Here is a 15008-nt window from a genome sequence, read left to right on the forward strand (position 1 = left end):
TTCACTGATGCTAGGCAAGAGGATCTACCCCTGAGCCATGCCCGTGGCCCCACTATGGTGGATTATAGTCAAGAGATCTACCACTTAGCTACATTCTCAGTCTTTTACTGGTAGATATTAGGTTCGCAATAGAACACTGAGCCATGCCCCAAGCCCCTCTGGTTGGATTTTAGGACAGTTGCTATACTGCTGAGCCATGTCTTCAACTCCTCACTCCTGGATTGTAGGCAAGTGCTCTACCACTGAGTCATGCCCACAGACCCTCACTGGTGAATTCTAGGCAGATCCTTTACCTCAACAGATCCACCTGCCTCTGCCTCCCCAGTGCTGGGGTTAAAGGTGCGCACATCCCCACCCCTACTCCTACTGGTGGGTTTAAAGCTAATTGCTCTACTTCTGAGCCACACCCACAGCTGCCCACTGGGGGATTCTAGGCAGGGACTCCACCACTGAGCCATTTTTAGACTTCTTTACTTTGAGACAGGACTCACTCTGTCATCCAGGCTTGCCTGGAACTCAAGATTCTTCTGCCTCAACCTCCTAATGTTGGTGTTAGAGATGTGTACTGCCATGCCTGGTTCTCTGCTTGTGACTTGATTGATGTATTTTCTGTCCCCAACTAATAAGCTAAACCTCAGATTTTCTAAAAAGAGCTTCTCCTAGAATTGTTTCTCAGAGCTGGTGCTTTGTGTAGCATGAAAACTGTATGGTCAGGACAGACAGAGTTGTGTATGCCTGTAATTGCAGCACTTGGAAGGCTAAGGCAAGATTATCCTCTAGGCTAGCCTGGGCTGCATAGTGAGTACTCAACCAGAAAAGGCTACATGGCAAGATCCTGTCTCAAAGACAAACAAACAAACAAACAAAAACTACTAAGAAAAAAAAACTGAGAGAGATGGGCTGGCAAGATGGCCAGTGGGTAGCGGAGACTATCACCAGGACAAGTGATGATGTGATTTTCGGATGTCCCCGGAACCCACATGGTAGGAGAAGAGAACCAACCCCCCTAAAGCTGTCCTTTGACCTCTACATTTGTGCCATGCATGCCCCCCCCCACGCAAACCAATGATGCAATTTTTCAAACTAAGAGAAAATCAAACAACCAGGGTTGGGCCTGTAGTTCAGTTGGTAGGTGTTTGTCCAGCATGCAGGAGGCTCTCACTGCCACCCTCATCGCTGCATAAGCCTGGCCTGGTGGAAAGCTAGCACTCAGCTAGCAGAAGCAGGAGGATGAGAAGTGCAAGCCGAGCATGGTAGCCCACACCTGTAATACCAGCACTCAGTAGGCAGAGGCAGACAGACCTTTGAGTTCAAGGGCAACCTGGTCTACAGAGTTCCAGGACAGCTAGGGGTACACAGAGAAATCCAGTCTCTCTTACACACACACCCAAAAAAGCGAAAGATTATCCTTAACTAAACTACATATTCAGTTTGAAATCAGCCTCAAGGGGTACAGGACATATGCATGTACACATGGAAAGGAAGGAGGGAGGGAGGGAGGGAGGGAGGGAAGTGTGAGTGCTGGCTAATTTTTTTTTGTCAATGTGACATAAACTAGAGTCGTCTGAAAAGAGAAACTTAAGTTGGGAAAATGTCTTTGTTAGACTGACCTGTAGGCAAGTTTGTGAAACATTTTCTTGATTGATGATTGACATGGGAGGGCCTAGTCCACGGTGGTACTGTCCCTGGGCAGGTGGTCCTGGGTTGTATAAGAAATCAGACTGAGTTGAGCGGTGGTGGCACAGGCCTTTAATCCCAGCACTCAGGAGGGATCTATGTGAGTTCGAGGTTCAAGGCCAGCCTGGTCTACAAAGCGAGTTCTAGGACAGTCTCCAAAGCTACACAGAGAAACCCTGTATCGAAAAACAAGAAAGAGAAAGAAAGAAAGAAAGGAAGAAAGGAAGGAAAGAAATAAAGGAGGAAAGAAAGGAGGAAAGAAACCAAGCTGAGCAAGCCACACAGTTAGCAGTCTTCTTCTGTGGCCTTTACATCAAATTCTGATTCCCCCTCATAAGGGACTGTGATGTGAAAGTGTAAGAGAAGCAAACCCTTTTCTCCCTAAGTTGCTTTTGGTTGTGGTGTTTATCTGAGTAATAGAAAAGCAAATAAAGAAGAAGGCAATAAGGAGGAAGGGAGAGAGGAGGAGAAGGAGGGAGAGGGGGAGGGGAGGAGAGAGAGGTGCAAGGGAAAGGAGATAGAGGCTTAGCCACATAGCACTGTGCCATCCGTCTTCCATTGTGTCCTCCAGGACAGGAACTTTGTTTTCTTCATAGCTTCATCAGTGCTTACAATGGGGCAGTCATCCCTATATAAATACTTGTAGATAAAAAAAAAAATCTCCTTACAGCTTACAGAGCCAGGCTGCCCTGTGGCCACCCATGGGAAGCCTCCAGCATGGTCCCAAGTATCCCAGCAGAACAGATCTCCTCCCTTCCATCTTTCAACTCACTTTTTGCTACAGCAAGACTCATTCAACTGAGCAGTGATGGTGTACACCTTTAATCTCAACACTTGGGCTGGGTGGTGGTGTCGCACGCCTTTAATCCTAGCACTCAGGAGGCAGAGGCAGGTGGACCTCTCTGAGTTTGAGGCCAACCTGGTCTACAGAGAGAGTTCCAGGACAGGCTTCAAAGCTACACAGAGAAAACCTGTCTCAAAAAACAAAAGCAAACAAACACAAATCAACACTTAGGTGGCAGAGGCAGGTGGATCACTATGAGTTCGAGGCCAGCCTGGTCTACAGAGAGAGTTCCAGGACAGTCAGAGCTACACAAAGAAACCCTGTTTCAAAAAACCTTAAAAAGAAAAGAAAAAAAATTCAACCCAGGTTCTTTCAAAACCAGAAATGGAATTGTGTCATTTCCTACCTCCAGTTGCTTCCCTTTATACTTGAACAAAAGCCAGATGCTTTATCATGTCCTGGCCTGCTTTCTATTCAGCTTCCCCATCTCATCATAGCTCCCTGTCAACTTTCCATTACACTGACCCCTGGGCTACTGGGCTCTTTATTCTGGATTCTACGCTCTGGACCCTTAGGTCTACTCTGCCCTTAGTTTGGAACGCCCAGCCTTTCCTGAGATCTTCCAAATAAATGGCTTTTCTTTATTTTTCAGTTCTTGACTTAAATGTTATCATTTCAGAATCCTTAAGAAATTAAAAATAGAATCTCCATCTGATGAGGCAATCCAGCTTCTGGGTATACATCCAAAGGAAATGAAGCCAGTGTAGAAAGAGATATCAGCATCCTCTGCTTGTGTGGACCATCACCCCAGCAGCCAAGAGAAGCAGCCTGTTAGCCATCACTAGATGAATGGATAACAGCAATGAGATATATAATGGACTATTATTCAGCCTTAAAAAAAAGAGTTGGGCTGGGGATATATTTCAGAGGTAGAGTACTTGGTTAGAGTGTGTGAGGTTTTGGTGACCACCCTCAGTACAGAGAGAAAGAAATAAAACAAGGAAAGGAGTGTCAAAGGAAGGAAGAGGAGGATTCCTGTCCTGTTTTTAGGGGTTTGTTTGTTTGCTTGTTTGAGACAGGGTCTCTCCATGTAGCCCTGACTGGTCCTGGGACTCAGTACGTAGATCAAGTCGACCTTAAACTCACAGAGATCCTCCTGCTTCCTTCTCACAAAGGCTGGGCTTAAAGGTGTGATCCACTGCATCTGGCTACGGGTTCCTGCCCTTTGTCACAAGATGAATGAACCGAACCTGCAAGACTTTACAGTAACTAAAATAAATCTGACATAGAACAAACCACTCACATGTGGAGAGGAAAAACAGTTCAACTCATGAAAGCTAGGAGTGAAAAAACCGCACCAGGGTCAGCAGAGGGGAGGACTGGGACACTGTTGTTTCAAGGACACAAAGTTTCAGCGAGACAGATGAGAAGAAAAAGGCCAAGGGAGTAACAGAGTAAAACTGGAGCTAATAACAATGATTGGTGGTGTTGAAAATCGCTAAGTAGTGTGGTGGATGCCTTTGCTCCCTGGTGTGGGATTCCCCTCTGTATGGTTAATAAAGAATCTGTTTTGGGCCTGGCAGGGCAGAATAGAGGTAGGCGGGGAAAACCAAACAGAATGCTGGGAGAAAGAAGGCAGAGTCAGGAGAAGCCATGTAGCCCCACCAGAGACAGAGGCCGGATGGAACCTTGCTGGTAAGCCACAGCCAAGTGGTGATATACAGATTAATAGAAATGGGTTAAACTAAGATGTAAGAGCTAGCCAATAAGAAGCTAGAACTAATAGGCCAAACAGTAATTTAATTAATATAGTTTCTGTGTGGTTATTTTGGGGTTGAGCAGCCAGGAACAAACAAGCAGCCTCCTACAACAGATCCGAGCACTTAGAGGGAAGAGGGAGGAGGATCTCTGAGTTTGAGGCCAGCCTGGTCTATGAAGCAAGTTCTGGGACAGCCAGGGCCACAAATAAAAACCCTGCCTCAAAAAACGAACAACATGGGACTGGAGAGATGGCTCAGTGGTTAAGAGCACTGACTGCTCTTCCAGAAAACCCAGGTTCAATTCCCAGAACTCACATGGCAGCTCACAACTGTCTGAAGATCCAGTTGCAGGGGATCTGATACCTTCACACCAATACACATAAAACAAATTTAAATAAACCATAAAAAATATTGGAAAAAAAAAGAACAGCAACAACCGAAAAAAAGAAAAAGAAAACAAAGAAAGAAAAAGAAAAGTAACTCACTACGTAGACTGAGTGGAGCTTTTTTTTGGTTGCAATCAATCTCCCTGTATGTCCCAGGCTGATCTGCCACTGTCCACACTCCTCCTGTTTTAGCTTTCCCAGTGCTGGGACTGCAGGCCTGCACTGCCATGCCCACTGGCTAAGAAGACTGTAAGTGTTCTGATCACATGAAAAAAATAGTAATACCTGCCAGGTGTGTGCCTTTAATCCCAGCATGTGGGAGGCAGAGGCCGGCAAGTCTGTGTGACTTTGAGGCCAGACTGGTCTACATACAGAGTTCCATGCCAGCCACAACTGCACAGTGAGACCCTGTCTCCAATGATATGTGAGGTTATGTATACATGAAGTAGCTTATCATTCCCCAGGATATATGTACATCGAAAAATGATGTGTACTATGGATTTATGGAATCCAGGGCTAAGTATTAAGACTGTCTCAAATTTTTAAAAAGTCAAACTTTGGGGCTGGCCAATGGCTTAGCAGGTAAAAGTGCTTGCTGCCACTACAAGTCGTAAGAAGGTTTTAAAATGTCGAACTTTGAACTCAACAAGGATAAATAATAGCCGTAATTCCAGGTCTCAGGATTCTGAGTCAGTTGAATCACTGAGAGCTCAAGGCCTGCCTGGTCTTTACAGCAAGTTCCTGGCCAGCCAGGATCACATAGTCAGACCCTATCAACAATAAGTTTGTGTGTTAAAGTGCAGAACGGAACTTCTAGGACTTGGGATTTTTGTTTTGAGTGTGACTTTTTCTACTAGATTTTAGATTCTTTTTCTTCCTTCCTTCCTTCCTCTCTCTCTCTCTCTCTCTCTCTCTTTCTTATTATTTTTCTTTCAGGTTTTATAAAAATTCTGTCTAGAAGACAGGATTCCCTAGCTGTCCTGAAACTTTCTTTGTAGACCAGACTGGCCTCTAACTCATAGAGACCCACGGGCTTCTGTCTCCTGAGAGCCTCAATTAAAGGTGTATGTTCTACCACGCCTGGCTAGCTTTTAGATTCTTGGGTTTTTACTTTCAATTTTTGTTTTGTTTTTGGGACAGGGTCTCATGCGGCTCAGACTGACCTTCACTGTCTTCAAAGGTAAGACTGACGGTGAACGACTGATCCTACTGCATGAGCCTCCTGAGCACCGGAATGACAGAGCAGCGCTACCATGGTCCTTCTGGTGACACAGCAGTCCTCTCAGGGGAACTGAGCAGAGCCCCACAAGAGCTACATTAATGGCTTCTGAAGACAGCGTCCCAGCACCTCTCAACTCTGCCACACCCAGGCCTAACACACCTCACTTAGTGCACGACTCCGGGAGGGACACACTCAAACTGCAATCCAAACCTCACCAGTTAGAGAAGAAAGATACAAAGAAGTCTTGGGTGGTAGTGGTGCACGCCTTTAATCTCAGCACTCAGAGGCAAAGGCAGGTGGATTTCTGTGAGTTTGTAGCCAGCCTGGTCTACAGAGTGAGTTCCAGGACAGCCAAGGCTACACTGAGAAACTCTGTCTCAAAAACAAAACAAAAAAGAAACAGACAAAAGAAGTCTGGAAAGGTTGGCGAGGAGCGGCATCTGGGTGAATGTATGATCAGTCAGTGTCATGGGGGCGAGGTGAACAGTTAGCTGCTCCTGAGCGGCAACCTCACAAGCCGGCTCTGGGTACAATGTGACTTGGGAAGCATTTCTCAGGCTGTCTACACTCGGCTTTCTGACAAATTCCTGGGCCTGCTTCTCGTCTTCCCATGGCGTCCCATGATTTACTCAGCATCCTCAGACACAATTCTCCTTTCCTGGTTTGCAAGGAGCCAGGATGGGCACAAGTTCCGGTGGCTGTTCTGCCCCGGTGAGACCCTGGGAAATTCCCCTGTGGTGGAGTGGGAGAGGGGCTTTCACATGGTGAAGTGAGTTTCTTTTCTTCCTGATGCAGATTGGATTAACAGATGGCAGCTTTGTCATCCTTAGACCGAAGAGGATGAAGTCGTCTGTTTTGAAGGCGTGGGCTGCATCAGGGGACAGGGCAGGAAGGAAATCTACTTGATTTCTAAAGTTGCTAAATGCATTTATCATGTTGGAAATGAGTCAAGCCTCCATGTTAAGAACTGGGTTCACAATGAAAAGTTAGATAATGTAACAGGCTGTTAAGATGGCTCAGCGAGCCGGGCGGTGGTGGCGCAGGCCTTTAATCCCAGCATTTGGGAGGCAGAGGCAGGCGGATCTCTGTGAGTTCGAAACCAGCCTGGTCTACAGAACTAATTCCAGGACAAGCTCCAAAGCCGCAGAGAAACCCTGTCTTGAAAAACCAAAAAAAAAAAAAAAAAAAGATGGCTCAGCGAGTAAAGGTCTCTGCAGCCAAATCTGGCTACCTCAGAATCTAAATGGTGAAAGAGAATTAACATTCCCACAAAAGGCCGTATGACCAGCAAGTACAACCACACACACACACACACACACACACACACACACTTAAAAATGTGAGCCATTGAGATGGTTCGTTGGATAAAGGTGCTTGCTGCCAAGTTGACTGCCTGAGTTAAATTCCCAGGATCCAAACAGATGAAGAGAGAACTGACTCCCACAGATTTTCCTCTGACTTCCAAACACTTGTGTCCTCCACCCTGAACACAAATAAACGTAATAAAATATTTTTCTTTCTTTCATTTTTTTTCTCTATGTAGCCCTAGCTGTCCTAGAACTCTCTCTGTAGACCAGGCTGGTCTTGAACTCACAGAGATCTGGCTGCTTCTGCCTCCTTAGTGCTGGGATTAAAGGCGTGCACCACCACCTCCTGGTTTGTAATAAAATATTTTTTAATGTTAATAAAAATTATTAAGGGTGGTGAGATGGCGCAGGGATTAAGAGCACTGGCTGCTCTGCAGAAGATCCAGGTTCAGTTTCCAGCACCCATATGGTAACTCACTACCATACAGTTCCAAGGTATCTGATTCTCTCTTGAGGCCTCTATGGGTACTAGGTACATTTATAGTGTGCCTAGATACATGCAGGCAAACAGTCATACACACAAAAAAAATAAGATATATAAATATTTTAAAGTTTTTAAAGGGGGTGGTGGCCCACGTCTTTAATACAGCACTGAGGAGGCAGAGGCAGGTGGGTCTGTGAGTTCGAGGCCAGCCTGGTCTACAGAGTGAGTTCCAGGACAGGCAGGGCTTCAGAAAGAAATCCAGTCTCAAAAAAAAAAAAAAGTTAAGATAATGAAATAATATACACATCTTATTTTTCTTTCTTTCTCTGGTACACAGTGATGACCAGAACCTCAAAAACATAAGAATCCTGCTGCAGCCGCCTGAGTGCCGAGAGTATGGGGGTGTCTGCGCACCGCAACACCAGGCAATGCGCATGGCTTAAAAATAGAATCAGGAAATTATGTTTACATAAATGAAAAAAATTTCAGGACAGAGTCTTGAGTTAAAAAGTCCTGGTGTAGGCTGGGCGGTGGTGGCGCACGCCTTTAATCCCAGCACTCAGGAGGCAGAGGCAGGCGGATCTCTGTGAGTTCGAGACCAGCCTGGTCTACAAGAGCTAGTTCTGGGACAGGCTCCAAAGCCACAGAGAAACCCTGTCTTGAAAAAAAAAAAAAGTCCTGGGGTAGGATGGGGTATGAAGACACAATTATTACTTGTGAGAAAACTGAGAATGTTTGGGCCTTTGAGAGGACCCAGCCGGTAAAGGCAATGGCTGCCAAGAAAGACAGCCTGAGGGGGATCCTCAGGACCTGGAGGAATCGGAGGAAGAATAGAAACAGCTCAGAATAGTTATCCTCTGATCTCCACGGATGTGCTGTTTGTACACCTCTCCCGAACAATGTGAGCAAAGAAATATTGTTTAAAAAAGAATTTATTTACTTATTTTATGTGTATGGGTTTGCTTGGATATATCTGTGCATATACACATAGTGCCCTTGGAGGCCAGATGGGAAGCTGGATTTCCTGGAACTGGACAACAGATGGTTGTGAGTGCCGGAAATTGAACCTGGATCCTCTGCAAAAGTAAGTGCCTTTAAACGAGCAAGCCAGTAAGCAGCACTTTTCCATGGCCTCTGCATCAGTTCCTCCCTCCAGGTTCTTTCTCTGCCCTCACTGCTTGTGGTGGTGAACTGTTACATTTCAGTGTGAATGAAGTAAAAACTCTATTTCCTGCCCTGCGGTGGTGGCTCACACCTTTAATCCCAGCACTTGAGAGGCAGAGACAGGCTCTGTGAGTTCAAGGCCAGCCTGGTTTATAAGAGGTGGTTCCAGGACAGGTTCCAAGGTACGGAGAAACCCTGCCTCAAAAAAAAAAAAAAAAAAAAAAAAAAAAAAAAACCAAAACCAAAAAACAACAACAACAACCAAAAAACCCAAAACTTTCTTTTCCAAATCGCATTTGGTCATGGTGGCTCATGACAGCAATAGTAACCCTAACTCCGACATTTCCTAATTCCTCCCAAACAGCTCTACCCACTCAGAACAAACACTGCAAATGCCTGACATCATGAGGGACATTTCTCAATCAAGCTGTCACAGATATTCAACAGTATCTTACCTCAGGATATTCTGACATGGACACCTACACTCCTTGAATACATGTGGATAGATATTTCTGGAAACACAAATAATGGATATTATGCAATGGATATTTCTGGAAAGTTAGAAAATAGACCAGTAAAGACAAAAAGGGAGAGGCACTGGGCATTTGGAAAGGTATTTCCTTAAATAGATTACCTCTGCTTACCTCTGCCTCTGGAGTGCTGACTGGGATTAAAGGCATGCTCCACCACACCCAGCTCTTGCCTTTTGTTTTTGTTTGAGACTCTCCTGGGATTCATTATTAGACCAGGCTGGCCTTGAACTCACTATGGGTTCACTTGAGATCACACACTCACTGGAGATCTGTTTGCCTCTGTCTCCTGAGTGCTGGGACTAAAGGCGAACGCCAACATGACCGGCCCTGCACGGCACACATTGTAAGTATGAAACCAGAGTATAACTTGAAGGAGCCATTTTGGTTCTCTCCTTCCTCCATGTGGGTCCCAGTAGCCTTGGAGGCATCTTTATCTTTATCCGACGAGCTGTCTCACATACCTCTACTTTGGCTTGCTGTGGAATAATCTTTTAGTACACTTTAGATTGAGGCTGCTACACCAATGCAGGTCCAGTTGATACACTGTCACCAATCCCACTGCACTGCTGTCTCATTCCAAAAGGTTTGTGCACCGAGCCTCCGGCCACACATGCTCTCACTCCCATGGCTCACTGAAAGCTGGCCAGCACCCAGGAGAGCAAGCTTTGCTCCACCCTGGCCTCTTATTCGGGTAGTTAGGTCACAAAGCCTCCAATAAAACTCCACCCCTTCGGCCCAACTGCTTCTTACAATTGGCTAATCAAACTGATGCCAGAATTCTTGCAACATTGGCTGTCGTGGTACTCGCCCAATAGACCAGGCTGGCCTCAAATTCACAGAGATCTGCCTGCTTCTGACTCCTGAGTATAAGTCCCAAGTCCTGGTCCATCTTTGGAGGCCCCAGGGAGGAGGGTCAAGACAGCCTGCCAAAATCTTGACCACTCCACCAGTCTATTTAAAAAGCTTCCCTGAAAGTTCTGGCATGTTCCGTGTCCTGCCCCCCATCTCCCCTCATTGTCGTCGTTGTACCCCCCCCATCACATCCGCGGCTTCCCAGTTCCCCCTCAGGTCCACCCGAGAGTGCAGGAATCCCATTAAACCTGGATATATTTTAATTTGGCTTGATTGGGATTTTTGCGTTGGCAGAGAGCTCGCGTTAGGAAAATTCCTGACACTGAGTATTGGGATTACAGGTATGTGCCACCACTGCCTGGCTTATACATCCCCACTTTTGAGACAGAGCTTCATGTTGTTGACAGAGGTTTCTGTCCAACCAGGTTCTACAGCTGTTTAGTACCAAATAAACACAGAGAGGACTACATTAATTATAAACTGATTGGCCTATTAGCTCAGGCTTCTTATTAACTCTTATAACTTATATTACCCCATAATTCTTATCTGTGTTAGCTACATGGCTTGGTACTTTTCCAGCATCTGGGTGCTGGCTGCAGACTGAAACTTCCCTCTTCCCAGAATTCTTGTGCCCTGCCTCTACTTCTGCCTGACTACTGGCCAATCAGTGTTTTATTAAAATACAATTCACAGGGTATAGACCATTGTCCCACAGCATCATGTGGCCTAGGCAGGCCTTGAACTCACTATATAGCCATGTATGAATTTGAGCTGTTGGTTCTTCTTTCTCCACCACCTTTCAAATGCTGGAATTCCAGGCATGCACCGAATACCTGGTTTATTTAGTGTTAGGAATTAACTCTAGGATACTACATTCCTAGTACACTTGAGCTGCCTTGGTGATCAGACAGATTACCATGGTATCATAGCACTGTGTCCAAGCAAACTTTATTTTTTTTAACAGTGGTCCCAAACCACAAGAGTAGTGCTGTTGGCTCTGTTTGTTACTTTGTGCTCCCATGGTCACTATTCCTGAAAGAACGTGAAGAAAGGTTTGTTTTGGTTCATGCTTTCAGAGGGTTCCATCCACTGCAGCAGAGAAGGCATGCCGAAGCTGTTTGTGTCAAGGTGATGAGGAAATGGGAAGAGGCGAGGGGCCTGGATACTTGGTATAATCTCCAAAGATGCGTCCTCACTGACCTATTTCCTCCAGCTCTTCCTGCCTCCCAAAGTTTCCAGAGAATCTCCAAAACAGTGCCAGAAGGGTATCAAGCCTTCTATACATGGAACTTTGTGGGACATTTAAGATCTACACCATAGAACTGGGCACAGTGGCCCAAACCTCTAATCCCAACACTTGAGAAACAGAGGTAAGAAGATGGCTGTGAGTTCCTAGGCTATGTTCCTACCTAGTTTCTGTCTAGATTGGTCTTCACAGTAAGATCCTGTCTCAAAACACCAAAAACATCCAGGGAGAGTGAAACTCACAATTCCAGCACTCAGCATGTGGAAGCAAGAGGATCAGGAGTTCAAGGTCAACTTAGACAATGTAGGGATTTCATGACTAGCCTGGGCTACATGAAAACCTACCTCAAAAGCACCAACAGGGCCATGGAGATGGTTTGTCTAGTAAAGGCATTTACCTGCAAGTCTCATGACTTGATTGTAAACCACCAAGTATGGATACCAGGAACTGAACTCAGGTCTTCCGCGAGAGTAGTAAGGGCTATTAACCACAGAGTGGTCTCCAGCCCCATGGAAGCTTCTTCCCTTCTTAAATAAGATCTCAGTGATGATCATGTGCACCTCTAAACCCAGCACTCAGGAGGCAGAGGAAGGTGGATTTCCGAGAGTTCAAGGCCAGCCTGATCTACAGAATAAGTTCCAGGAAAGTTAACACAGAGAAACCCTGTCTGGAGGGGGCGGTATCTCACTATGTTTCTATGTAACTTTTAAATTTTAGTGTGTGTGTGTGTGTGTGTGTGTGTGTGTGTGTGTGTGCTTGTGCATGTCTAGATGTGAGCATGGAGGTCAGAAGACAATTTTCTTCTTCCACCAGGGATTCCAGAGATTGAATTTACATGTGTTGAGCAAGCATTTGTGCTCACTGAGCCACCTTACCAAGGAAGACAGCTGTTTGCTGTTGTTGTGTTCAGTGTTGTCACTAGCCCTGGGTTTGATGCTCAGAACAACACAAACTAGTCTAGGTGATACACACTTGTAATATCAACTCTAGGGAGTTAGAAACAGGTGGATAAGGAGTTCAAGGTCACCCTTGTCTACCCAGCAAGGTCAAGGTCATTTTGGGAATAACAAAATCTTTGCTCTTCCAGACATTCAGAGTTCAGGTCCTAGTAACTACACAGTGGCTCACAACCATTCGCTAACACGCAGGGTATCTAACTCCCTTTTCTGGCCTCTGAGGGATGCTTGTGGTGCACATAAATTCACGTAAGCACACATACATTAGAATAAAAAATTATTTTAATTGAATTGTAAGATAGAAAAAGATTTGATTGTTAGCTCAGAAAATAAAACTTATATAATAGGTGAAAAGTTTCTGCACCTTAATAAGCCTCTCTGCCAACGCAGCAATCCAAACCAGACCAAATCAAACAGATTTAAAAAAACCCAGGTTTAGTGGAAAAACAAAAACAAAACAAACAAAAGGCTGGGTAATGGTGGGAGGCAGAGGCAGAGGCAGATGGATCTCTGTGAGTTCGAGGCCAGTTTGGTTTATAATGCGAGTTCTAGGACAGGCTCCAAAGCTACACAGATAAATCCTGTCTTAAGAAAAAACAAACAAACAAAACAAAAATTAAAAAGCCCAGGTTTAATGGATAAAAGGTTTTCAGATGACTTTCCAGCACCCCCCACCCCTCACCCCCACCTATAGGAGACAGGAAAGGAAGACTAGAAAACCACACTTCTGTTTTCTGGGGGGGCAGTTTAAATACTCTGTGGGAGTGGTCTTGAGCATCTCAGGGGAGGAGTCATTGTTTGGCGGGCCCTCTGAGATGAAGCAGGGTTTGGAGAGTGCTAGGGGAGGTGGCTTTGGGTGGAGCTTCAGCCTGAACATTCCAGGCTCTTTGGGTTTATGGATGCCAGGGCCTGGGGTGAAGCTTCCAGGAGAACAGTAGATGTTAGAAGTTGTGAGAATGAAAACTACCTCATAGTTTATATCTCATGAACTCTCCCATAACCACCTCTACTAGAGGGAATTTTATTATGTCACGTGGTAGACCAGATGGTCGCTTGGTGTCTCTTGGTCAGCTCTTATAGGGCCCACCGGTCTACCCCTCCTCTCAGGGTTCATCTTGAGGACAGTTTCTGGTCAAACATCTTGTTGCTTTTTCCGGCTAAACATCCTGTTTGTTTCTGTGCTCCCTCTGCGGTCCACCCCCACCCCCAGCCCCCCCTCCTCCCCCGTGGTGGTTAGCCATGGCCATTTTGGGCTTGATAATTTCCCACCTGCCTGGGGGGAATTCCACTGCGCAGCAGTTAGGTATATAAGGGATTTCCTAAGCTTGAATAAGCGGCATTTAGCATTATCTCCTCACGAATGACCCGTGTCTCTCGTATGTTCTTTTAATCTCCAGGCCCTTGCCCAGCTTGCGAATGGTACAGTAGCACAAACTGTACCCTGTACCGTAGAAAGGTAGAAAGTAACGCAGGCATTGTTATTACAAGCTCTTCTCAGGATATTTCAGCTCCTAAGCAAAAATGGCCATGGAAGACCATAGTAGATTCAACTCACCAACCTTAGCCTGTCGCATCATCAATGAATGCAAACCTTGCTGTTGGCAGCAACACTTGCTGAGCCCCCAAGGAAGCACAGTGTACTATGGAGGCCAGGCAAATGCCCAGTCTTCTGAGGACTGCATTGGGCCTCTCCTATCATGGGTTGGGCAATATGTTTTTTCTCCATGGAATAAGTAACTCTGTTCTTGTTATTTGCTTTTCTTGCCCTTTTCACTTCTGCCAAAAGCAGCCTGTGTGTGCACAATGAATGGCCCTATTCACCATTCACCATCGTGTTAAAGCACACAGTACTGCTTCTGATCAAGGGACTGTTTATTTAGAAGTTGGGTCGAGTTTGGAGAAGGGTTGTTCGTGTACAACAACACCCCCAAAGCAGTCAGCCTCCTAGAACACAGGCACAGCCTACTGGAAAGGCGGGAAGAGTGACAGATTGGGGGACATTTGGGTGGGGGCTCTGTCTTAAAAGATGTGTAATCACTGAACCAGTGGCACATACCTGATCCCAGGTTACACAGACCAGGGAACCCAAGAGAGTAACATTTCTCCAAAATCACACCCTGTGACTCACTCTTCAAATGTTTGCACCCTGGGTGGGGAAAGGTCTCAGGGGTACTGAGCTTACCTAGCATGTCTGAGGCTGGGGGTTCAGTCTTCAGCATCACACATGTGTGCACCCCAGATTGTTCTTGTATCTTGTTCATGTTACCCTGAACACTGAGATGTTTTGTTTGTTACTTGTTTGTTTTCCATCTATGCGTGTGTGTGTGTGTGTGTGTGTGTGTGTGTGTGTATGCATGTGTTGGAATGCACGCCACAGTGGATATGTGTCAGCCAGAAGAAAACTTTTGGGAATCAGTTCTCTCCTTCTACCACATGGGTTCTGGAATTCAGGTCATTAGGCTTGACATGACCTACTGAATCATTGTAGGGCCCATGGGTCTACCCCTGCTTCCGGGGTTCCTTTTGAGGGCAGTTTCTGGCCAGCCAGCATTTGCATTTCCTGTTTGTTCCTGTGCTCCCTCTTCCCCACCTGGTGATTAGCTATAGGGTTTTGTTGACTCCACTATAGGGCTTTGT

The 15008-nt window shown here is 45.8% G+C and overlaps 1 long non-coding RNA gene across 1 annotated transcript; it reads right to left on the reverse strand.

Annotated features, from left to right (window-relative positions):
* Window positions 1-6120: 6120 nt before the first annotated feature.
* On the reverse strand, window positions 6121-9964 carry LOC121449684. Its single transcript, XR_005974539.1, has 3 exons — window positions 9429-9964; window positions 9240-9296; window positions 6121-6697 (listed from the first exon to the last, which is right to left on the reverse strand). It is a non-coding gene; the product is annotated as an uncharacterized LOC121449684 (long non-coding RNA).
* Between the last annotated feature and the right edge of the window lie 5044 nt (window positions 9965-15008).

This window comes from Microtus oregoni, unplaced genomic scaffold (genome assembly GCF_018167655.1).
Source record: "Microtus oregoni isolate MIOR12 unplaced genomic scaffold, Mior012 000006F_ref0000085, whole genome shotgun sequence".
Taxonomy (NCBI): Eukaryota; Metazoa; Chordata; class Mammalia; order Rodentia; family Cricetidae; genus Microtus; species Microtus oregoni.